The following is a 26665-nucleotide window of genomic DNA, read 5'->3' on the forward strand; positions in this document are numbered from 1 at the left end:
ACATTTATATGATTTTTTTCATTCTTTTACCTTTCTTTATGCCTTCATATATGATGTGTTTCTTGTGGATGCCATAAAGATAGATTTAGTTTTTTTAATCCTGACTTTTGGGATTTTTTGGGAAGTCTTCTGTTATTCCTTGTTGTCTACTTTCTAGATTCCTCTTGTCTTCTATGATTTTCAAACAGTGTGTCTAGCAGCAGATTTCTTATTATGTGTCTTATATTGCTGCACTGATCCTCACCATCTGTCTTTTTATTGGTTCTGGAAGACTTCCAGCCTTGAGCTCCTGATGCTACCTCTCCTTCCTCTTATCTCAGCCCCCATTCTAGGTCTCTGCTCAGGCAGCTTCTCATTTTACTGAGTGACTGTGGACAAATCATGGCATTGAATTCATTCTACTTTCCTCAAAGTGCAGCAAGTGGGTTGGTGTTGGGTCATTGCTGGGATCACAGGGGGAAGCACCTTGTACTGTCTACTCTCCCCCAGTCTGTTAAAGAAGATTTTTAGGGAAACATAAATTACTGTTAGGAATAAGAGTAAAAACATCAAAACAACTTCTAGGGCAGTGTAACTTCAGAAAAAATACACAACCTTTTAAAAATTAAAATAGGCATTTTTCGTGTTCTACACTTGGGTGTGTCTACTCCCCTAGGTAAGTGTGTGGAGGTCTCCCACCCCCCAGCTTGCAACAGCCTGCCGAGCTCCTGCTTCTGCAGATGCTGCATCTGAGGGGGCTCCAAGCAGCCTCCCTGCACAGTTAGACCCAGCTGCACACACATGCCTCACTCAGGAGGGTCCCTCCGTGATCTCTCGAACGGACTGAAGCCATGATCCAGCAGAACCCACTTCTAAACCCTATAGAGCTCCATCTTCCCTGCAGCCTCCTCTCTGTGCATGCAAGACACTATGACATTAAACACTTGATGTTGCTAGAATAGCTAAATAAAACCCTAATTATTTCTGCAGTGACATTTTGGCTTGTACAAGCATGATAGCAAAAAGCCATCTCCTATATGTGTCTTAACTGGGACAGTGAGATAATTATATTCAACTATTTCTGCTTGTCGAGGAGAAGAAGAAGAAGAAGAAGCAGAAGAAGAAGCAGCAGCTGCCTTGCTTCCTTCCTTTCAGAAGGTTGAAATTGCAACATGAAAATGTAAAGAGGGAGTTTCTCTGTCTTTGTCTTTCTGCAGGATATCTTTGGCCACGGTTCTCACCAGCTGGTCTTTAAAGTACTTAGGTGACATCTGCAGGCTGGACTCTGTGCCAGACAAGGGATGAGGGGAGGGGACATTCACACCCAGCATGTGGAGCGACGGATGGGAGAGGTGTCCCAGATGGTGCCTACGGTAGGACTCGGACGTCAGTTCTGACAGCTCAGGTCACCTGCTCTGGGTCGTGCAGAAATGTGGTGGAGCTGGTTCGGAACTTGGACACGCGGCTCCAAATCCAGTGTCTGGACACAGAGAACACACCAACATCGTTGACCTTACCTTCGCTTGGCGTGTTCTCTTTAAGGACTTATTTCTGGGTAGCAGAAAGAGTGCCTTTTCTGGGCTCAGAGCATCAAGATCGGAGCCCTGCGATTGCACTGTTTTGTGGTGTGATCCAGGAAACTGACTTCCCTGTCCTGGGCCTTAATTTCATTACAAAATAACCTTCAGATGCACTCCCGACCACGTGGCCAGTGGTATGTATGCCTTATGCACGAGACAGCCGAAGCAAACTAATTTTGACAAGTTCTGTCGGATGTGGGGTGCACACACCGCACTCAGATCGAACCTCTGGGGTTTCTAAGCCTTACAATTTTTCTCTAGAAATGTGTGCTTCTGGCAGAATCCCCCAACCACAGACCCGACGACAGATTTTGGTGGGAAGGAGCATGTTATCACTTTTCACTTTGCCCACAAATAGTGATAATAAAACCACCCTGACTTTTCCTGAGCTTTATTGTGGTTCTTAAGTTTCCCACAGACAATGCACCCCTTATTGCTTGCACCCAGGGGGACATTCCCACTGCTTTGCCCTCAGGAGAGCGCGGCACGTAATCATTTTGTACGCTTCCATTTTGATTAAACTGTGAATTGCGGACTTCCCAGGCCAGCTTTCTACCCCTCTGGTGCTGGGTGAGCAGCAACCCCCAAGTCTGGGACCACAGCTGACCTGCAAATTGACTTCTCTCTTCTGTCTGCCGAGCAGGGCTCACCTTCACCTCTGTGATGAGAAGACATGGGCCCCTCACTCTGCTTTTCCTCCGGCAACGTTCAGGCCCAGCAAGGGCAGAGTCAGCCGTTGACTTTGTAAACTCGACCTTCATCAGGCAAGATTTTCTAACCGCTGCAGTAGGAGGGTGCTAATGTTTATCAAATACCCATGGGGGCCATCGTTCCCTTCTTACGATGCAAAGTGGAACCTTTGGTTTTCAGGGAGTCTGGGTGAGCACCGAAGGGACCCCCAGGACATCCAGACCCCAGGCTTCAGTGAGGCCCCCATTCACAGGCTGGATGGGGAGCACATCTCACCCCAAAGGTACCTCTGGGAAGAGCCCTGCGTGCTTCAAGGCGGGGTACAGGGTGTCGATTTAATCTACAAAAGCCGCGCTCCCGCTCGGGGCCAGGGGACCGACCCACCCCACCCAGTGGGACGGGCACGGGGCCACCATTACTCAGACTTCTCCTCCCTGAGGAGCGTCACCCCAGGATCGCTCGACACGCCCAGGCGAATGCACGCGGTTCCCAGGTGACATCTCTCAGGGAGGCCCCGGGAGGGATTTTGTGTGGGGTGGGTGGTGAGGAAGATTACCTGGGGAATTACTGATCCTGGCCTCGTATTGTCACCACCCGGACGAGTGTGTCTCTCCCCGATTGCCCGCGGATTCCACCAGGCGCCAACATGACGCAGCCGCGTGCCCTGATTTTATCTGGCACAGCCTATTTGTTCTAAGAAAAAGATGCCCAGATGAATTAACTGGTGGATCGCTCTTTCCTAAACTGCGTCGTTTGAGGATCCTGAACCCACTTTGCCCTGGCCTGAGGATAAAGCCCCCGCCTGGCTTGTCCATCCTCTGAGCACACCCCACAGGCTGTTTTCAGTGTCATTTGTGACTTCACACTAAAACTTGCTGTGTGATGGCGGTGTACTAATAGTTTGGGGAGCACTGAATCAGCTGGTCGTGCCCCAAGGGCCCAAATCTAAAAATAACAAGCGTGTGTAAGAGAGAATTCCTGACACGGAGAACAAGCTGGGTCTGGCTGTGGCAGCTGGGATTACCCATCCTTCTACTGCAAAGCAGCGTTCCTGTCCCTAATTAACAGGGACTCCCCTGGCCTCCGTCAGCAGGGCTCATCCCCGGGGACCCGCAGGGCCGGCTCCAGCAGGTCAACACGCGTGCATCCCGAGGCGCTCGGGATCTGCCAGGGACTGCCACTCCGAGGGGCAGGGACAGGGCTCCGTGCTGTGTTCCGTCCTCTGTCACTGTTGTGTCTCCATTGAGCAGCACCTACTGAGTTCCTGAAACTCGGACTTTCAAAATTGGGTTGGAATTTAAAAATGAAAGAGCCTCATAAATGAACAGATGTGAGAGATGCATTTTGTGTTAATTGTGTGGACTCGGTTGTTATAGGCAAGAGTATGCTTTCTAAACGGCACAGTTGTAATGAAGTCATGCCTACACGTGCTGGGGCCCCGGGCTTCTCAAACAGCCAATGTCAAGTCTTGTTTAAAATAAGTGAGTTTGGGGGGTGCTTGGGTGACTTAGTCCGTTAAGTGTCTGCCTTCAGCTCAGGTCATGATCCCAGGGTCCTGGGATCGAGCCCCACATTGGGCTCCCTGTTCAGTGGGGAACCTGCTTCTTCCTCTCGCTCTGTGATCTCTCTTATTTCTCTCTCTCCAATAAATAAACAAAATCTTAAAAAAAAATAAAATAAGTGAGTTTGGAAATAGGATCTGTTCTCTGTCTCTCACCTTATTTATTTTCCTCTTATTTTATCTGATGAAGTTTCAAATTCTAGCTGCAAAAAATACTGCATTTTTTAACATATCGTTTTTAATGAAGACATTCACTTGAAGTAGAAGCTTCAGGTGTAGTGAAATGTTGCATGAGGCAAGCACGCCTCCTGGCCGGCCTGCGGCCCCAGCGTCCACCCTGGCTCCCGCCTTCTGTGTGGTGCACACAGAACTCTGCAAGCGTCAGGAAACTGAGGGTCCTGCTCTGCTTCCTGTTTTCTCGTCAGTGAGAGTGCACAGTTTGCACATTTCTCTCATGTGGCTTCTTTCGGGGAGGATCTCTGGGGGGATTCTCATTTCATCACTTGGAGAGTATTTCATGACTATATTATGTTTCATTGTTTCAGTGAACTGTAATTATTTAACCACTATTTATAGCTTGCTGCTGAATATTTACAATGTTTCTCCATCACTTCCTGCCACACGGAGTCCGTGGGTGTGGGTCCCCCTGCACTCACAGTATGTGTGCCCCCGCGGGTTATCAGTCGTTAACAGAGAGCATTTCCAGTAACTTCAAAGCACGCGGCATCACCGAGCGTGGTGGTGTGTGCAGTGTGAGCTGCACACGACAATTGTCCTTGCTTCGATTCCGTCATTGTGAGCGAGGTTAGGGCATTCAGCGGACCCCAAAGGGGCCTTCTGTGAATTGCCGGTTGACCGTGCTCTGCTCGCTTTCCTTGGTTGTCTCGCGGCTCCCCCTTCGAGTATCCGTCACAGCGCGCCCGCACACGGACAGACGCTCTAGCTCTCTCTTCCCCTTTTCTACCACATCTGGCAGGAAGAAATGACAACATGAATCTTATTTATGGAACTGTATAGTTAAGAATATTCCTGGCAGAGGGCGAAGAGGCACAGGGCCTGCGGCTTGCCTGGCCCACAGCACGTGCTCCCTGCTGCCCACTCGAAGCGCTCTGCTTCGTAACGGCTGGACTTTCTGTCCCTGGGCATGGCTCTGAACCCAAGGAAACTCTGAAAGGCAGAGGGAAGGAGGCAAGCCAGACTGGGACCCCTCGGTGGGAGGACGGTATAGCAGGATGTTTGGTGCCCCTCACGGAACAGAGGGGCCACCCAGCCAGGCCTTTGCCTGACTCACCCTGCAACAGAAGGCAGACCTGGCAGGAGCATCCCTCACCGGGACTGAACGGGAGGTCGGCTCAGAGCATCGGGCAATCCTGTACCACTTCAGGGAGACACCGATGGACAGCTCTGCAGCCAGGGGAGGTGTCCTCCTTCCCTAATGGGCTGGAGCCCTATTTTCTACCTGGAGACACCAAGGTGGGCAAGGAAGAGAGTGTGCTATTCACAGCAAGCAGCCTGGTCCATGGGACTGTCCCCTCAGCCCAAGCTCTCCACGCTGTTCAGACAGGAAAGGCGGACCAGGTAGTAAAGTCTCACTTCACCTCTTCCTCCCACGGCTAGACTTGGGGTAAGCACATCTACTCTTCAGGCGGCACAAACGGGGGCCAGTGGGAACGCAGCGGCATCAGATAAACCAACAAGAACAAACACAGAAGGCTCTGAAAATTTAACTGCCATTGGAACCACAGCCCGCAAAGCGGGCCAAGAGGGCTGAGCCAAAGCAGGGTGACTGCCCGCTGAAGCAATAGAATAAGTGGGACCTGGCGTCTGCTTACATAACCAACCAAATATGCAGGACACAGTAAACATTACCAAGAACCAAGGAAATCACAGCACGGATGAGAAAAGACTGTCAACGGATGCCCACACCAAGATGAATCAGTCCCTGGAATTACCTGACAAGGGTTTTAAAGCAGTTTTCAAATTAAAAAAAAAAAGCTACCACAATCTATTGGAAATTCTTTTGAAAAAAAATGAAAAAAAAATCGCAGCAAAAAAAAAAAAAGGCAGTTCTTAATAACAATGACAAAACAACAAAAAGCCAAGGGAAAATATAGAATTGGCAAATAACAAATAAAAAGAGAAGCGTAGTGGGGGGTTCAATAGTGGAGTGGGGATGGTGGAGGACAGAACTGATAGACTTGGGGGTGATCAATAGCAATCAGTCTATCTGAACAAGGCAGTGTTTGGGTGATGTTTGTATCTGGTGAAGTTGACTTCAGAGCCAAGATAATCATCAGCAGCGGAGAGGGATGCTGAATAATGATAAAGGGAAGAATCTTCGGGGGAAAAAAACAACCTAAAAGTGTGCCCCTCAAACGCAGGAGGCACAAGCTGATGGAGACGGAGAACCTGCCGAGTGACCCCTCGAAGCTGGAGACTTGGTGGTGAGTTTCAAGGTGGACAGGGTCCCAACAACACAGGACTCCCCCTTCCCTGGACACAAAAGGACGTTGCACGCACAGCAGGGAGTAGACACTTCTCCAGGTGCCCGAGGACCACGCACCAGGCAGGATGATATCTTGGCCCCTAAATCAACTCCAACAATTTCCAACAATTGAAATGAGGTAGTGTGTTCTCCGAGTGTAATGGAATAGAATTTTAGATCAATAACAAAAGACATCAGAAAACTCTGGGAAATTAAATAATGTTTCTAAAAAAATGTATGAGTAAAGAGAAAGTTTTAAATGAAAACACACACAGTACTGGATAATTATGGAAGCACAGAGTGTCCAAGTTGTGGGAGACCGTAGAAGGAGAGCTGAGAAAGGCCGCAAGAAGTTACCCAAGTTCCCGCTCAAGAAACTAGAAAAATAAGAGTGGCATAAACCCAAAGCGAGCAGATGGAAGAAGATGATAAAGGTAAGAGCAACAGGTCAATGAAATTGAAAATGGGGACATATTAGAGAAAAATCAACAGAACTAAGACCTATTTTCCCCCCAAATCAGTAATTGATACTTGTAGCAACACTAACAGAAATAAAAAGGGACCACACGTAAATCACCACTATCCAGAACAGAATGGGGCAGAGCACAATGGATTCTGCAGCCCTGCAGGAAAAATACTATGGGGAAATATAGGAAATACTATAGGAAATATAGGAGAAATAATACGGGAAAAATGCAAATAATTTTATGTTCATAAGTTCGTACCTTAGGTAAATGCACTGATTCCTTGAGAACCACGAACTACCAAATCACAACCAAGATGAAATAAAAAGTCTGAATAAGCCTTTGACCATTAAAGAAATTGGATTTGTCATTAAATGCTCCTGGAAAAATAATCTCCGGGGCCTGATGGTATCACTGGAGAATTCTACCAAACATTTAGAGAAAAATTGACATAAATTTTATAAAACTTTTTCCGGAAAGTAGAAGAGATGTAGTACTTCTCTACTCAGTGTATGAGGCAGCCTTGCCTTGGTCGTAGAACCAGAAAAGACGGTGAAGGGGAGAGAGAGAGAGACACAGAGAGAGACACACAGAAGGAGAGAGATAGAGACAGAGAGACAGAGACAGAAAGATAGAGAGACAGAGAGAGATACAGAAAGAGAAGGAGAGAGACAGAGAGACACACAGAGAGACATATATAGAGAGATAGACAGAGAGAGACAGAGAAGAGAGAGACAAAGACAGAGAGAAACAGAGAGAGACAGAGAGAGATACAGAAAGAGAAGAAGAGAGACAGAGAGAGACAGAGAGAGACAGAGGGAGATACAGAGAGAGACAGAGACAGAGACACAGAGAGAGACAGAGAGACATATAGAGAGAGACAGAGAAGAGAGACAGAGAGACAGACACACACACACACACACAGAAGGACTGGCAGGGAGAGGGAGAGAGGAGAGCACAGACCATTTGTCACGAACACAAAGGTCTTCAACAACATACTAGCACACCAAATCTCACAATGCCTAAAAAGAATTACATGCCACGACCAGGGGTATTCATTCCAAGTATGCACGGCGGGTCCAACAGTTGGGAATCCAGCAATGCAATCCACCCATATCTTCAAGCTAAAGAGGGAAAATCGCGTGATCACGGTAATTGCTGCACAGAAAGCATTTGACAAAATCTGAAATTCATGGTGGAACTCTCAGCAAAGTAGGGATGGCGGGAATGCCATCATCTGGAGAGGAACATCTGGGAACCGCCTAGAGCTCCCGCCACACTGGGTGGTGACTTTCCCTGAGGACTCAGCACGAGAGGGGGGTGTCCTCACCACTCTTATCCAACACAGTACTGGACGCTCTGGTTGGAGCAATTTAGGTGAAAACATGGAGATAAAGGAACCCAGACCACAAAGGAAGAACCCAAAGTGTCACTGTTGCAGAGGACATGCTTGTCTTCATTGATTATATTGATTATAAGGACTCTACAAAAAGCCTCCACAAAACTCCTGGAACTAAAGAAGTGAATTCAGCAGGGCTGCAGAATACAAGATCAGCACACAGAGAAATCAGTTGTTTAAATACACATTAAAAATAACAATGCCATAAAACCCCAACACCATTTATAACTGCTCCAAGGAACGTGAGATTGTATGTGCACTTAACAGGTGTGAGATCTGTACGACAAAAATGACAAAACGATGAAGGAACAAAGACCAAATTAAAGGGAGAGATGTCTCACGTTCGTCGATTAGGAGACTCCATGGGGTGAAGACATCAGCTCTCCCCAGCTCGACACGTGGGTTGAACGCGAATCTCGTCAAATCCCAGGCCCGTATTCTGAAGACGTCAACTTTTTCTTTAGTCCCCATGGAAGAGCGCAGGCCTCCGAATAGATAAAAACCTTGATCAAGAGGAATAAATGAGAGGAAGCAGCGTATCTTACAGCGTCTTAGGACGTGGCTGTGATAGCCCCGTGTGGTATTGGCAGAAGGACAGACAGACACAGCAAGGGAAGAGCACGGACAGCCCAGGAACTGACCCGAGCAACACAGCCCCACGGGTCTTCGAAGAGGAGCAGAACCCATTTAGTGGAGAAAGGACGGTCTTTCCAACACACAGTGGGCTGGGGCAGTGAGGTGTCCATATGGGCAAGAGACAAGACAAACAGTGAAATAAATCTGGACTTAGCTCTGGGCAGGAACCTCCGGTGAGTGACTGGAACAGGATCCGGTGGGTTCTGACGAAGGTGCAGGGGCATATGGCACCTCTGGGTCATGCTGGAGCGCATGGACGGCTCTGCGCACGCCAGGTCTCACTCCTGACGCGGCGGTTCGCTCCGAGTGCCTCGCGGGCTTCGCCGCACACTCAACGTCAGAAAACTTCGGTAAGATTCCGTCAAGGACGTCTTCGAATCGAGGGCTCGGAAAGAGCTCTCGGACGCGGTCCCGAAAGCACGAGCCGTTAAAGAACGGGCGGAGTGGATCTCATCCAAGTGAAAACCGTGGCTGTGGACACTGGCCAACATGTGACAAGGGATTAGTATATACAGCATGCAAAGAACACGCAAACTCCAACGGCCGAGAAAAGCAAGCCAATTACAAAATAGGCAGAGTTACGCAGAGACGTTTCGCTGAAGAGGGTAGAATGACAGCAAAGACAGCACTACGCCCTTGGTCGCTGGGACACGCACACCCAGCTGCAGTGAGCCGTCACCACACCTGTCTCGGAACGGCTCAGGTGGAAACAGAGACAGCCTGATGCTGGCGGGGCTGTGGGGACACGGGCTGTGCCACCCGCCCCTGGTGGCCGCGCTCAGGGGTGTCTGCACTCCGGGAAACCATCTGCCAGGTTCTCTGGGGACGAAGGACACAGCGGGCGTGTGACCGACACTGCGCTCTTGGCATTCATCCCAGAGGCGTGGAAACGCGTTCACACACCCACGTGCGTGCGAATGTCCGAGGCCGTTTGCAACGGCCACCTGGGAAGCAGCCCCGCCGCGCGCCGACGGCGAGTGGGGACGTGCCGCCCGCGTCTGTGCTCTGGAATACCGCTCGGCAGTAAAGAGCACCCCGGTGACGCCACACAGGGATTTTCAGCAGATTAGGCTGAGTGGGAGAAAAGTCCCAAAGGTCACACACCTTAAGATCCTACTCACGTGGCGCTTTTGAAATGACAGAATTCACAGTGGATGGCCGATGACTTGTGTGCCAGGGGACACGGCCACGGGGACCGGGGAGGGTCAGCACAGGGGGTGCGCAGTGTGGACTGTTCAGCGTGTCGACGGTGGAGCTGAGCACACAAAACTACCCCGGGGGGCACACTGCGTACAGCAGGACACGCACGGACATGCAGACAGACGCGACCCTCTAACACACCCTCTAGGGCTGTGAACCCGGATCGACGCCCTGTGCGAACCTGAATGTCCTGGTGTGACGTGACGCCATATTAGAATTCTGCCGCATATTTGACAAGATATTACTACCCAGGGAAAGTGGGTAATGCGTACGTGGGATGTCTCTGCATTACTTCTTCACCTGTGGGTGCATCTACAAAATCTCAGGAAGAATTTCAGTGGAGAGTGGGTTGGAAAGCACAGCAGTCCTGACCCAAGAAGAAGAGCGCGCAGGAAGAGAGGCATGCGGAGTCGGGACGGTGTCCGTCCCCGGCACGGGGCCTCCTGGCCGCTTGGTGCACCGTGCTTTGGCTGTTGCTGTTTGAGCGTATTCTGGGGGCTGCCTTTGTACAGATGTGTCAGGAAGCTCACATTTTGGAGTTTGGAACGTGCCCGCGAGGTCGCGCTGATCCTCCAGTGTCCGGGGGCTGGGTCTTCTTTGCGCCCCGCCGCAATGTCCACGTGGACCAGGGGGAGTTCGTGCAAGGAGATGCTCTTACGGAAGGGCCAGGTGGGATCGAGAGCCCACGTTTCCGGCAAGCTCCCGGTGAGGCGGGCAGCTGGGGCAGTGGTGTCTTGTCAGCTGTGACCATGAAGACCCTCACACAGTTCGGAGGGCACTCGAGAGAGGCCAGTCCCATTTCCCCCACTGCCCTTCCTGGCAGCTTTCCCAAAGCCCTAGCCGAAGATGCTTCAGGGCGGTAGGGGCTGCCTGGCTTGAACACGCAGTGCGTCCCGGGAGACGGGTCTCCTGGTGATTGGCGGTGGACACGGGGTTCTTCAGCTTGGGGTAAGGGTCTGTGGGGAAGTGGGCTTGGCTCAGAGAAGGTGTGCACAAGGAGAGAAAAGAAATTTCCAGAGGCAAGATGAAGGGATAGGGAAGGACCCGGGACTCAGGTGGGCCAGACCCCGGAAGGCGGTGAGGTCTCCATTAGGAGACGGTGGTTATATTAGCCTCTGACGGCTGCTTTTCCAGTTCTACCCTATGTGTCACATCATCCAATTTAGTTCTGACACTAATAACTGGGGATCAGTGCAGACCCCGTACGTCATCCTCCGGGGCTCATCCCCCAAGACTGCCCTGTGTCGGATGCCGGCCACAAACCTCGTCCTCTCCCAGCTGGGTGCTGCAGGGCCTTTGCACATCCCAGCATCTCGACTGTTGTCCCTCTCTCACTCCTTGTTACCAGGCAGGTGAATTTGGATTCTGCCTTCTGTTTAAGCTCGCACACATCAGAGATGCTTCTGTTGTCTTGGATGGTCAGTGTTCATTCGGATGGCTTCCCACGCCCACCGCTTTCTCTGTTCCTTATTCCTTCTGGTACCTCTGGCCTCCCATCTGGGACTGCTCTGCTCGGCCTCAAGTGTGTCCTTGAGAATCTTCCCCAGTGGGAGTCTGCTAGGCACGCTGTCTCAGCGTCTGCCTAGAAGACTCTCTATCTGCCCCCATTCCTGGGAGATGTTTTTGCCAGGACTCTGGTCTGGCCGGCATCTTCCGTGAGCTCCGTGCAGACACCCCACCTCTGCCTCCCACACAGCCCTTTTGAAGATTTCTCTGTCTCTTTGATTTTTATTTTTTTGCCTGTATTTTGACCAGGCTCTATCTTGGTGGGAATGTCTTGTGCGTGTCCTCTTGGGGATTTGAAAGGATTCTTGAGTCAGTTCTGGAGAATTCTCAACGTTTATCATCATCCATCCAATCCCTGTGGCCACTGCCTGTCTGTCTTCCCCTTGTTTCCCAGCCTCTTCTCCACCCTCGCTTCCCGTAGCTCCTCTCCCTGTTCCTCCCCCCTCCTTCTTGGTCTCCACGCTCCACCCCATAGCTTCCTTCGTCCGGAGAGATACTCACAGGACTCCCACTGGCTTCTCTCAATTACCCCAGAGCAATGCCCCTAGGGGGGCGTTTTCATAGACTGAGAACGTTTTCTCTTTTTCTCCCAAACAACTCAAGTGCTGACATTGGGGACGACACGTCGTGTGAAAGCCACCTTTTGGTTGCAGTCCTGCAGCAATTCCCCTCCCAGCACACACACACACACACACACATGTTTATATACATGCACACATGTGCGTACACCCCCCCCACACCCATGCACACACACAGCTCTGCCCAGGCCTGGAGCATTACCTGTGGGCCCCTCCTGGGCGGGACAGAGACACTGACTCTCCTCAACCTGGGGGAGGCCCTCATGGACCCCCCAGTGGGCTCCCTTCCTGGGCTGTGATGTCAGCGAGCCGGCGCCGCGAGGAGCCACATTTAAGTTCTGGGCTTTCGGAGTAAACACGGCCTCTGAGTCCGAGGTTTCTTCCCTGCCCTTGTGTCTCTGCCTTCCTCCTCCCTTCTTTGCACCCGGTCTTGTCGTGCCTTACGTCTTGTAGACTCTGTGATGTTTATCCTGTCTTTACATTTAATCCAGCATTTTTAGCTGTTCTCGGCGGGAAAATGGGTTTCAGTAACCGAACCCACTGTAGTTCTGGAAACAGACGTGTCACGCCTTCACTGTGGATGCTCTCGTCATTGTCCTTGGTGGTGCTTCCCTGTGCTCACACGCGCCAGTGGGTGGGCCGGGATTTGGCTTCCGATACCTTTGGAGATGCCTCTGCCGGGTTAGTTTCGGGCGCGTACCTGCCAGGCGTCAGGACGTGTGTGTGCAGGAGTCAGGCGAGCACGTGTTGAGTCCCAGCGGTAAACACAGCACTACGGCGGCTCCGTGTGGGACGGGGAGCGTTGCGAGGAGGATGTGCTTTCGGCCCAGGCTGTGTTTAGTTAAGGGAACAATGCTAAGAGGAGATTTTCTAGAAGCCAGCTCGGGAAAGATCCAGGAAAGAATGTGCCAAGTCTTGTCGTTCTAGATGCTTTACACATGCCGTCGGCCCCCACCCGGCAGGAGGTGTGTGTGCGAGATGGAAGACGCCAGCATTCTCGAGCTGGTGCCTCGGCCCAGAGCAGCCCCGGGCTCACAGCCGGCTCTGTTTCCCCAAAGCCCCTACCGGGTGCTCCTCCAGTCACGAGCCTCTGCTTGTTCATCAAGCGCCTTCACGCACGCTGCTGTCTCGTGGGAACCAGGTATCACAGGAACGCCACCTTACCAATCACGAAGCAAAGCTCAGGGACGTGCGGTCACCGGGAAGGTCGCAAGCTTATAGCTAGACGTTCTGCGGGTGTGGCGAGGAGATCACGTCTGGAGCTGCCATGCTGTTCCTGGTGGGCTCTCGGGGTTTGCGGACCCCCAGGTGTTACCTCACCCACGACGGCATCGCCTGGAGCCCTGTGTACCCGAGATCAGGGGATGCCCCCCGGGGCCACCTTGCACCTGCGATGGGCATGACAGAGTGTTTGTACCAACGAGAGGGTCTTTCGCCCCAGAAGGGCCACAGAGAGTCACGAGGGCACCACGGGGAGTAGAGGCTAAGGCTCCGTGCATCTGGGCAGGCTCCGGACGCAGGATCCCCAGGGGACGGCCAGCTTCCAGGTTTCTCTCTGCATGGTCTTGGTGGGACAGTCACCCTCCTCCATTCCCTCGGCAGTAACCTGGGGCATTAACTGCCTACTCCGTAAGGTTTCTGTTACAGATTTAAGTGAGTCAGTGTGTGCAGAGCATTGAGAATCCTGGCTGGCAGGCAGTCGGAGGATGGCGGACATAGACCCCCCTGCTACCACCGCTGGCGTACCTGCCGATGCGATCCCCGAGTCGAGAGTGGTTCTGAGTGTGAGCTCAGCGCACGGATGCGAGGAGCACCTGTGGTCCCTGCTGCCCACGGGCGGGTCTGGTTGCCTCCTTTCAAGGGCGAGGGACAGGGGGTCTGGCAGGGGAGCGGCCGGCGCTCGGGCAGCCCAGCGGCTCGGTGCTCAGTCGGGCTGGTGCCCCATCTCTATGGGCCCTAATGCGGGTGTGTTCCCTTGTGTTTCACAGGTGCTCTGCTCACTGCAGTGGCTGATGGGACACAGTGGCCAGCAAGGGCACCTTGCAGGCGTGTGGGGACACTTCCTGAACCGATGAGACGCATTCTGTTCTTCCAGGGGGAATCAGTGTTTTTAGCCATAGCTGAGACTGTTGGCTGCTGCCTGATTTCCACGTTTCCTCTTGCCCTGGAACACAACACACTGTGTCCTTCAGGCGGCAGTGTCCCCAGCCAAAGACCCAGTGTCACTGATCTGAAGTAAGTCATTAGGTGGCGATTTCGGATCCTTTTTCTAGAGGTCCTGGCAGCTGGGATGTCTGTTCTTCTACCCTCACTCCTTCTTCCTACCTGGAGCACTGATGCAATGGCTGGGGCTCCAGCAGCCACCTTGGAGTATGAGGCAAATGGGAAGAAACCACATTCTAAGCGCAGAAGGTGCCGACTCACAGATGAAACTGTGGGGCTGGCCACCAGCCCTGGACTTCTACCTCCAGACTTCTTTTCTGGGAGTGAGAAACTAACCTCTGCATTTTAGAAACCGCTTAGTTGAGTGTTTCTTGAAAGCCAAACCTAATGTTTCCTGAATACTTTAGCCAAGAAAAATGCCCAGGTTAAGAGTCAACAAGAAAAGCTGTATTTTCTCTTTCTTCTCTTTTAGCGCATCCTAAGATGCAGAGAAAGTTTGCTCAGCATGGTCCACAATCCAGGGTACCCCGCAAAGCTCCCACGCACATCACTGTCATTCATTTGATCACTTCTTGTTATGATGTGCTTTTATTGTCTCTGAGGCCAGTTCCTTCTGGGAGACACAGACACTCATTCCGAGCCCGGCGGCTAGGCGTCTCAACAGAAATGCACGTATACACACACGAAATATGAATATGACAGAATGTAACTCTTCTGATGTCTATGTTATAAAAGTTTTATCTCCTTCTGACCTCTGGGAAGGCAGGCTCCGAGCCAGCATGGGCTTGTTGGAGATACCAGGACGAGAATCTAGGCGGCTCCAGACCAGCTGTCTCTCTTAATCCCACACAGACCTAGAATCTTCTGCAGAATCCTAGACTTCTCGTTTCACGGATATTCCCCAGACATCTCCGTGCTGGCCTGGCATGGGAGGGACAAGCCTGCAATGTCAGATACACCCACGGCTCTCACAGTATTTGATTCAGCCCCGAAGAATGCTCCAAGGTCCGCGTGTAGGGCCCTTCGACTTCCCGTTGTTCCTGGAGAGTCACAGACGGGCCACGATTCCCTCCACCCTCCCTCTCTGACCGATGCCATTCATTCCTTTCACGGCAGTGTGCAAAGCTGAGGTTAAATGTTAGCGATTCTGTCTGAGGCAAAGACAGACCTTCCGGCGTGGGAGGGGGCGCTGCAGATAATTGGATTTGTGGAACTGGATTTGGTCATGATGTTAAATTGTCTAGACAACACACATCTGGCTTATATATCGCTCGCTGTATTTCTCTTGGCCCCTTGAAGTCCCTGTCATTGTTTCCATGATGGTACGTGGTGCATCTGTGGAGCTGGGATGGAGGGTCTGGCACGGAAGGGGCTGGTAGGTCCTGCCTTCAGGAATGCTTGCGTTTGCTTCCTCCAGCCCTCGGAGCCCACCGGGAGTCTGGGCCACAAAGACGATGTGGGGAAAGGGACTCAGCCATCCCCTCATGTTACATGGAAGGAAAGAGTCTGCAGGAGAGACTCAGGTCTGGCCAGTAGATGAACCCAGATCTGCGCTCCATACAGCTCAGCTGACTCCGGACACCTTATTTTATTTACTCTCTGGAATCCTGGTGCGTAGGGATTAACCGGTGTATGGATGAGCAAGGTGAGGTTTGCCTGTGTAACTAAACTGTCCAAGGTCACAGAGCAAGGGCACGTGAGTGTGGGACTCAGTCGGCACCGACCAAGGCTAACTATTGAACAGCTGCTGTTTTTAACCCAGCATCTGTGGTTTTGGTGGAGACAGAAAATGATCTTCTGATTGACTTAGAAGGATCTTTCCATCTGATCCTAGACTTGTAAGGTTCTGTATTCCTATGTACTCATGCATCCAAATTATTTATTTACTGAAGTAGAGTTAACATGCAGTGTAGTATTAGTCTCAGGTGTACATTATAGCGATTCAACACTTCCCTACATCACCCGGTGCTCATCACGATAGGTGCACTCCTTAACCCCATCACCTGTTTCCCCATCCCCCACCCACCTCCCCTCTGGTGACCAGCAGTGTGTTCTCTAGAGGTACCTGTCTGTTTCTTGGTTTCTCTCTCTTTTTTTCCTTTGCTCCTTTGTTTCTTAATTCCACGTATGAGTGAAATCATATGGTGTTTGTCTTTCCCTGACTTATTTCACTTAGAATAACACTCTCTAGCTCCATCCACATCATTGCAAATGGGAAGATTTCATTCTTTTTGATGGCTGAGTAATATTCCATCCGCACATATACGACCTCTTCTTCATTCATTCATCTATGGATGGACACTCGGGCTGCTTCCAAATTCCCTCATGCACACCGTGCAGGGAGCTCTGGTTGCTCACCTCTGTACCCCAGCTCTGTGTCCCCCGCCCCGGTCCCGAACCAGTGCTGTCACTTGCCTGCGTGTCTGGTGATGTCTGGGTCCCACTGACGTAGGTATCATCACCTTCATCTTTGCTCCCTGAATCTTAGAAAGCACAGCCACGGGGTTTACGTGGTAGAAACCAAACTGGCAGCACCACAGTGGAAAACTCAGTGAGTAATCCAGACAGACTTCTGACCACGGCACACTGCGTCCTCGGACGGAGGTAGCAGGTGGCCCGTCAGCGGGCACGGCAAATCCTGGCCGCCAACGTCCGCGGTCGGAGGAAAAGACAGTGTGAGCAACCACGGAAGGCGGGTGATGGATGCCCTTGGTTTGGCGGTAAAATCATTGCTGCTTTCAGCCCTGATTCTGTCCTTCCCTCCGGTCTTCGGCACTGTTGCTGAAAACAGAACTTTTCTCACGGGAGAGGTGAACGTTTCCTTTTGGCGACTCCTGGTGACTGTCTGTAGCTGGAGGCTCTCGGGCACCTACAACTCAGAAACAGCGTGGTGGCTCCCGCCTCAGGGTTGGTTCTACTGCTGCGTCCTCTGTTCACGTCAGCTCCCCTGGTAGCCAGCTGGAAAGCACGAAGATCTTCTTATTGACGCTTGGGCGGCTTCTAGAATGTTCTGTCAAGAGATGACAGCAACTCTGGATGTTGTGCAGGTGGTTCAAGCATGAAGGAGGGACGGTCCAAATGGCCAGGGGGGAGGGTCAGTGCTGGAAACCTCTGTTTCCACCTAAAACTAGGGCAAGGTCACTGTGTCCAGGGTCCGGGGCCAGGAGGGCCAGCAGAGGCAGGAGCCGTTCTAGATGAAAACCCAGGAGTCAGGGCCCAGGGTACCTGCGCCATGCCATGTCATCTGCCTGAAGTGGTCGCGTCCCAAGCAGGCCACAGGTGCCGTGGCCGCCCTGTGACCCTTGGTGGCAGAGGCCCCCTATCCCCACGGCTCCAGAAACACCAGGGAATGAAAGTCAACACGGAAGCTGTACCTGGACGAATTTAATTCCAGAAGGAGAAGGCACAGGTATTGTTTGTGGATGATATCACCATCCTCCTGGAAAACTGGAGAGAAATTTGAGGACAATTACATTGATCAAGTTTAGTAAAACAGCTAGTTGAAAATAAATATTCAAACATAAATAACTTCCTCATGTCTTTGTCATGATCCACTGGACAACGAGGCAATAAAATGATTCTTTTCACCAATAGAACGATACACGATCAGCAGAGACACGTAAAGTATAAATACACATTTCTTTTTTTTTTTTTTTTTAAAGATTTTATTTATTTATTTATTTGACAGAGAGAGACACAGCGAGAGAGGGAACACAAGCAGGGGGAGTGGGAGAGGGAGAAGCAGGCTTCCCGCAGAGCAGGGAGCCCGATGCGGGGCTCGATCCCAGGACCCCGGGATCATGACCTGAGCCGAAGGCAGACGCTTAACGACTGAGCCACCCAGGCGCCCCAATACACATTTCTTGAAAAACAAATAGGATCTATATGAAAAGAAATCCCAAAAGATTTGCCAAGTCCTGTAAAAAGCCAAGGTTTCTTGGTTACGTCTATTATTACTTTGAGGATGGCAGGAAGCATCTGGCAGCGGGGGCGGGGGGGATGTGGTCAGCATGCCCAGGTCGGGACGGGGAGCGGGGGGCAGCGTGACTGCAGGACAGAATCAGTCCTCGCCTGGCAGGGTCTTGTTAACTCGGGAGGGACGGTCCCCTCAGTGTGAAGAACAGTGTGGCTTCAGTGAAGAAGTGACATCTGATTTCTGGGTGTGGCTGCGGGCAGGTGCAGGAGACGACGGGGAGAACATTTGGAAGGAGGATCCGGAGGTCCCAGGGGAGACCAGGTGATGGTCTGGCCCAGGGGGTCGGTGAGCAGGTGCTCCTGTGATGTGCTCACCTGAACAGGTGGGTTAGATCACCAATGACACCAGGGACAATGGTCAACCTGCACAAATGAATTTATTTAACATTACACCATGTACCAAAATAAACTCTAAGTGGATCGGAGATTCAAATTTGATGGCAAAAATACCTGGAAAGCAACGAGAGAAAAACGCATGTTGATATAATCTCGACAGGATGGGAAATCTCTAAATGTTTCTCTAGGTCTCTATGTTGCTCTAAATCAGAAAACACGAGATTAACTATATGAATACATTTTAAAGTAATGCTTCTGCATCACTCAAGATAATACAAAGATAGCAAATATTATAAATATGGAAAATACCCTCGCAACATGTGTATAAGAGACCTGGGGGTGGCAGAACTCCACTTTCTACCTGAACACAGAGCCAACTGGGCAAAGTCTGTTTCCTGAGCGCCGTGGTAGCTGTGAGCACCTGGTGATCGAGCTCCATCCAGGAAGGGGGCACGTAGGGAGGACTCCCAGCAGAGGTTCTTGCAAGAGAGGGAGCAGGCTCACTGTCCTTCCCCGCTCCCATGCTTCCTTCTGCTGGTGTCCTGGAAGGTGGATGTGATGGCTGGAGCTCCAGCATCCAAGCTGGCCCACGAAGAGCTCCTGAATGTGGGAGCCACAAGCAGAGGGCGGTGGAACAAGAAGGCAGGTAGGTGCTGGGACCCTGGGGCCACCGTGTGAGTGGTCAGGTGCCTCCCCCCAGAACTCATTCAGTCCACAGAGAGTTAAATTCCTGTTTTGATGGCGCCACTCACATCTCAGGTCCTTCTGACACTCAGTAAACAAGATGACTAACAGTGGGCTTAGTAATCTTTTTTTTTAATAAAAATTTTATTTATTTATTTGGCAGAGAGAGACACAGCGAGAGAGAGAACACAGCAGGGAGAGAGGGAGAGGGAGAAGCAGGCTTCCCGCGGAGCAGGGAGCCCGATACGGGGCTCGATCCCAGGACCCTGGAATCATGACCTGAGCCGAAGGCAGGCGCTTAACCATCTGAGCCACCCAGGCGCCCCTGGGCTTAGTAATCTTAAGGAATTTTGTAGACTAATAGCCACAAAGCAAGTCTGTATGGAAAAACAAACCAAAACGAGGAGAAAAATTCAGAGAATTATAACGGTACAAAAGTACTCTTCATAGCTAAAAAACTTCAGTGTAAAGCAAAACCGCGTCTTTAAGCAAGTGTGTAAATCCATGTTTAAGTGATGATTTCAAGGTCAGGAAAGACCAGTGCGACCTGACCTTTGTCCCTAACCCACCGTCGGAACTGTCCCTGTCTTTCCGGCTCAACTGTCTGTTGAACTCTCTGGCCACCTGCTCACCCTTGAGCTCTGATGGGCCCCCCCACCCGTCCTGCCACTCAAGGATGATAGCCCCGACCTGCAGGTTCCTGCTCCTAGGACGCCTTCCTCGGTCCCAGCGCGGTTTAATAAAGATCACTGGACATATTTAGACTTGGATGCTTCTCGGAGGCAGGAGAAAGAGGAGGTGAGCCTCCAGGCCAGCAAGAGAGAGACCAGCAGGAGAGTCGGGAGTCCAGGTCGGTACGGAGTCGAGGAAGACGTGTCCACACAGCCCACAGGGGTTATTTGTGGATCAGATAGGAGGTGCGCTGGAGGCAGAGTCAACAGAGGGAATAAGTGTCCTTAGAGAGAGAGAGACGAGAGGAAGAGCAGAACCAGGAGCAGGATGGAGAGAGGGGCAGATACAGTGAACAACATGGCATGGTTGTGGGATGACACTGAGGCTGGGAGAGGGACTGGGCGGGGGGCAGAGACCTCAGGCTGCGGGAGGCTCCGGGTGGGGGCTCCGGGAGCGGAGGTGGCGTGGCCCTGCCCAGAGCCACTTGGCTTCTGTGGAGAGGTGGATGTGGCCACAAGGCCCCAAGGCCCTCATGCACAGCATAAGCATCTTATGAGACAATGGCTGGGGAATTTGGGGCAAATGTTCCAACTGGTTCATCTTCCCGAATCCTAGCACCAAACTTGTTGTGTGTGATTGAAAACATCTGAGCCATAAATTCCAGGGTAGAGGAGCAGGCCTATGAAGAAAATGAATAATTTCATTGTTATGTAGCTAAGGGAACAGAGGCTCACCATACATTTTCTGTGTTTTAAAAATAGAAGCCAAAACGTACCATCTTCGGTCAGAATCGTACCAGAGAAGGGAAACCTCCAGAGTCTGGAGACATCCGCGCCCAAACCTGGCTTTGGTGTTGATTGCTGTTAAGGTGTAGGGCGGACTACCTGTAAACGAGTTTTATGGGCTGTCAGTGGGGTAATGAATGGCCCCCTGCCAACCTAAATGGGTTGTTGTCACAATAAAACCAGCTAATGAGCACGGAAGGGCTGCAATCTGTAGGACTTTTTCCAGGGTTTCGTGCAACCTAGGAAAACCAGGGCTTTTCTAGGGATGGGATTTTTGAGACTTTGGGCAAAGTTATTACTCTGGGAGGTGAGGGTGAAGAGCACTATCTCTCCTCGAACCACATCGTGAATGTTTCCAAGACGCATGAATATCACCATATGGTAGGAGCTGGGGGTTGCAGATCAGCGCCCCCCTGCACCCCCCTGTGCTCTAGAGAGAAGAAAAACACAAGATGAGAATTTCCAGAGCAATTTAGCATTGCACATAGATTAAACAAATCAGTCTACATCACATTTGGAAATTAGGACAGAAACCAAACCTAGTCCCACATCCCAGGTAATTTGGGGGACACGAACGTCAAGGAAACAATGAATGACATTTATACTAAAACACACCGAAAACACAGGTGCTGTGAAATATGTTTTCATCATTGAGGCAATAAAAAAAATCCCATATACTTTTTAAAATAAATTTGACTATATGTTTATATGCAAAACCTTCTGGAATATAAGGAGCATTACATTGAAATGTACAGGGAAATGCTTTGGTGTAAAGGGTATTCTGACTAAAAGGGGCATGTTGAGGACAGGTGCAAAGCTGAATGAGGACTACTGAAACTGCAAGAAACAGCTTGACAAAAGGTATGGATTGATCAATCTCACAAAAAGAGGTAGTCTATTTATGCAAATAGCAAATTATTGCCTAATACTTAAATAACTGTTATGAATTATATTGGAGCATTGTTTTGTGCTTTAGTAAAGGTCAAAGCAATAAAACTACCATGAATTCATGGTGAGGTTTGTACACCTTAGGGAGCCTCAGCATTTTCAGCTCATGTGCCTTTTTGATAAGAAAAAAAAGTAAAAGTTAGGGAAAAAGCACCTTACTTCTCTACTTGCTTGAATTCTGAAAGACACCTCCTACTGCACGGTGAGATTGGGGACTCATCTCGTGGTGGATTGCTTTAGTGTTTTCACTCCCTGAAGCTTTCGTGAAGCTTTACTCCATAAAAGTCATCTTAAAATGGATATTTCCACGTTCTCTAACCATGGGTTATATCAAAACATCAAATATGCTATTTTGCATTTCGTTTTTCCCTCCAAACATAAACACACACTGGACTCATGTGCCACGTAGACCACGGGGGGATCGTGAACTGAGAAATACATTTTGAAGAACTGTGTGTGTAAGGAATTCCCAAATCGTCCATTTTTATTTCAGTGAAATAAGTTTTTTTTAACTTCAATTCTAGTTTATTTATTTTTTTAATTTAATTTTATTATGTTATGTTAGTCACCATACAATACGTCATTAGTTTTTGATGCAGTGATCCATGATTCATTGTTTTCATATGACACCCAGTGAAATAATTTGATGGAAATAACAGAAGACCAAAACAAAGAAAAATGCAAACCAGTCACCTCCAAGCACCTTCCTGTTCCTCGAGCTCTCAGTATCACCTTTGCCAGCAGCAAAAACCAGGGCGTTTCTCGGGACCATGACAGGTGCTGTGTCCAGCCTCTGGGATGGTCCTACCATGGTCCTACCCGGGTCCTACCCGCACACCACGGCTCTTCTCAGCAAGGGGCTCGCTGGGTCAGGGTCCCGTCTGCCCCCATCCCCCAGGCAATGGCATGCACTCACACCCCTTTCTCTTCTCATCTCTTCTGCTCCCTGTCTCCTTCCCTCTGCTGCCCCCTCCCTCCTGCCTCTCCACACCCTCACTCACTGTCACCGTGACTGTCCCACTGTAGGGGGTCCCTTAAAATATGCCCAGAGGTGGATCCACATACACTGAGGACTTACACAGACGCACCTCCTCTGGTTTATTCGGAAAGTCGATATAAAACACACCATATCACAGAATATGCTAATTAAGCCCAAGAATAGATTCAAGCTAAATTGCTAAAACGATGGGTTTTAATATATATATGTGGCCCGTCTGAGTCATTTTGTTTCATCTTGTTGCTTACCTGTATTCTTAAACATTTCTAAAGCGAAGATAAGCTATGTTAGCGTGAAGAAAACCCTGCTTCCACACACGTGTGATCACGAGCTGGCTGGTGTGGGTGCTGCTGATTCTGCTGAGACGTACCCACACGTACTCTGGGTGCTAGAACAACAGGGGTGCTAAGCTGGCTGGGGGTCTACAGAGATGCACAGGCACATACTGTGTCCTCAGAAAGAAAACCGTCTGCTATGTGTCTGCTCGGCTGGCCCACCGCGCTGCAGTGACAAGATCCCTGAGCTTTCCTGAGCCTTAACTACTTCCCCTTGAAGCCTCTCCGAGGGCAGAGCTGGTCGACCCGGCCCGTGGCAGGAAGCCATGTGGCCCAGACGTGGCCCGAGATCGGTGGGCAGAGGCGAGGGGCTCGGACCCTCCTTCTTACCCACCCAGGGGACATGGAGACTAACAGTCAGCTGCTCAGTCCTTGTCTCTCAAGGAGCGTGAGGATTTTTTTGAAATTTCATTAGCACAGCTTTGCTTAATTTGACTTAATTCCCTTAGTTTTACCTTAATTTGACTCCAAGTCAATTATGCTTGGATATCCACGGAAAATATCCACGGAATTTTGCTTCCTCTTTTTATATTTGAAAACCGTCGTACGCTGTTTTTTTCCCACGACATACAAATTGAGTTAGAGACGAATTCATCCCTAGTTATAACCACAACGAGGAAACGTGCCGCGGGCTGTGGATTCCGGAAAAGTGAGTGTGAGCGTGGGAAAAATGGTGAAGGGGGAACCACCAGCCTCCACAACGGGCGCTGTCAGCTCAGCCCCCACTTGGTGGAACTGACGGTTCGAGTCCTGCTCCCCCACGCCTCCTGAGTCAAAGTTAGAGGAGGTCTTGCATTCCCGGGGACGACGCAGCTACAAAAGTATGGAGTCTGATTTTCAGTGTTTCTTTGCGAGGGAAGTGAGTGCTGAGCTGTGACGCCCTGTGCAGCTAGACGACCTTGAGCACGATCCTGGCTGCAGGTGGCCTCCTTTCCCTACTAGGTGAACCCGGGCATCCCCACCCCTTCTGTCTACACAGCAGGGCAGCAGGGAACTGAGTGAATGAGGAGTGTCAGGGGCCGTGTGAAATTTCTCTGCACAAGGCAGGGACTGCAGGTCTCTCCCTGGGGATGCAGTGGAGACCCGAAGAACCATAGCAGAATGTCTAATGCCACAAATCTGGAAGATGGCGGAAACGAACTTGATCCTAAGTTCAATGCTGTTTCTACCACACCGTGTTCACCATGAGCACGTCTCGTGGGATCTTCAGAAAGTGACACACTGGGAGGGACGGCGGCATCACCTCTCTACTGAGCATCTCACGGGTGACGGAGGGGGTGGTCTTGCTGGACAGGGGTGCTGGAGAAACACTTCTACTCCTACCACAAGGACAAACCTGGATAATGTGCTGAGTACAGACTTTTCTTGGACCCGGGAAAGAACCAAGGTCATAGCGCAAACAGCCAATAAGAAACCAGAGCCTGAGCATTGCTCCCTGAGCAGGTGCACCCGATGCCACTAAGACGGGAAGAAGCCTGAACTAGAAATTTTGAATGAACCTCTCAAGTCGCAGTGTGGGCTAGTCTGGTGGTTGAGACCCTGAGGATTTCAGACATAGGGGTTCCTGCCCTCACCCCACTTGCATGCTTTTACTTCAAAGACCCCAAAAGATGGGACACCGGGGGAATCCCAAGAAGCCTCCCTGGCATGCTCAGTAGCCATGTCTCCCCAAAGACCCATCACTCCTACGTCCTCTGAGGACCATGGGAAGGCAGCAAGCCTGGGCCTGTGGGCACTTCGGAAATCCATTCACTTGGAGGAAGACAAGAGGAACCAGCTCTACCCTGGGAAGTCCCAGGATCCGCTGGCCCCACGTTACACCTGGATGGGACTCGGGAACGTTGGTGAACGCCATGCCAGGAGGCTCAGCTTCTAGACACCCGCCGACACTGAGACTTCGTGGGACTGCAGACCCACGTCCCCCCAGCTCACCCAGCAGTGGGATGAAGCAGGGTGCCGCCAGGGACATCTCTCTCGTGGACACACGGGGGAGGCCCCGCTCTTGAAGACCTGAACAGGAAGCCCCCACCAGAAGCCCAGAAGAAGAAAAAATGTGGTCGAAGCACATCCAAGCATCAGAAACATTGATTTCGTTACCTGTTGTCCCATACAAAATATACTGCTTTCAACAAAATATTACAAGCATTCAGAAACACACAGAGAAACGTGGTCTGCAAGGACAGAGCCAGGCTCCAATCTGGAACCTTCAGAGAAAACAATGACCCTAAACCTGTATGTTCTTCACCTCGGAGCTTCAGAGCAGGTGAGACTGAGCAGATGAACCTGAAGGGAGAAACAGAGGAGCGTGCGTGTCCAGGACTGTGACAGTGCTCTCCACGGTGATGCAGCAGGAGGGGAACGTCGTCCAGGGTGTCCTTTCCTGGAGCAGTGTCGTCCAAGGCTCCCTCCAACTGAAGGCAGAGACCCTCCTCCCCCGAGTGTGCACGGGGTCACATTAGGGACCGCAAGGCACACCTCAACAAAAGCACGAAACCCATACAGGCTATGTGCTCAGACCACAACAGAATTACACTGGAATTGGGAACAAATCAGTAACAAAATGATATCTGCAAGACACTGATGATTTTGAAAGTGGTTGATACGCTTTCACGTTACCCATGGGTTAAAGAGGAAGGCTCACGAGAAATTTAAAAAAATGCAATAAGTGAAAAATGAAACTATAAGAAACCAAAACACGGATTGAAAGGAATTTTTTAAAAATCGAAATAAATGGAAACCTATATTGTATTCTTTGATTGGAAGACTCAAAAATATGAGGATGTCATTTTCTCCTGGTCAGATCTACGGACTTAGTGTACTCCAGATGAAAATCCCAGGAAAGTTTTCTGTGTAGGTTGACAAGTTGGTTCTCAAATTTAGATGGGAAGGTGGAGGGGCTCCTTAGGCAAAGCAGTTCCGGAAGAGTGTTCCGCTGCAGGCCTCACACGCCATCCAAGATGCCCACAGGGCTGCATCTTTGCAAAGGGAGGGATGCACTCTTGGGTGTGTGGGGGGGTCATGATACACACACAGAACCCATACCAGGACAGCCCACTCATGTTTCAGCAAACGCTACTCGAGGGAGGACCTTAGTCTTTGCAAGCAGTGCTGCTGGGAAAACCAGGCATCCAAATGCTGGAAAAACTGAGCCTTGCCTCCTACACAACAGTAACTCAGAATTCACTACCGACCTCCACATCAAGCATGAAATTACAGAACGCCTCCAAGAAACAGGAGAAAGTCTGTAGGACCTTGGATTTGGTGATCAGTTTTTAAATACAACATCGGAAGTAAGATCCGTGGGAAAAAAATTTGATAATTTCACACATCTGAAAAATGGCATGTTTCTGGGAAAATACAGAACATGTAATGCTCAACCATAGCAAAACAAACAAAAATCAATAAAGATGGGGAAAATACATGAACGCATGCTCATCCAAGAGGCTCTAGAGAGAGAGGAAAGCACATGAAAAGAATCCCGACATTGTTAATCATCAGGAAAAAAATAAACCATAATTTGATCACACTGCATGTACCTATGAGGAGAGCTGAAAAAACTTTTAGAACATGATGATGCCAAATGCGGGGCAAGTCGTTGAGCCGTCTGTTGACCTTGGACACATGGAGCTTTTGAAGAGAGAAATACTCACGCACAAAGCCAGTGCATAATCGTTTCTAGCAGATTTATTCAT

The 26665-nt window shown here is 50.4% G+C and overlaps 1 long non-coding RNA gene across 1 annotated transcript; it reads right to left on the reverse strand.

Annotated features, from left to right (window-relative positions):
• Positions 1–3947: 3947 nt before the first annotated feature.
• On the reverse strand, positions 3948–15150 carry LOC115937132 (uncharacterized). The gene is made up of 3 exons (XR_004072454.2): positions 12281–15150; positions 8500–9274; positions 3948–4779 (listed from the first exon to the last, which is right to left on the reverse strand). It is a non-coding gene; the product is annotated as an uncharacterized LOC115937132 (long non-coding RNA).
• Positions 15151–26665: the final 11515 nt, after the last annotated feature.

This window comes from Leptonychotes weddellii, chromosome 12 (assembly GCF_054177405.1).
Source record: "Leptonychotes weddellii isolate Sample4059 chromosome 12, ASM5417740v2, whole genome shotgun sequence".
Lineage (NCBI taxonomy): Eukaryota > Metazoa > Chordata > Mammalia > Carnivora > Phocidae > Leptonychotes > Leptonychotes weddellii.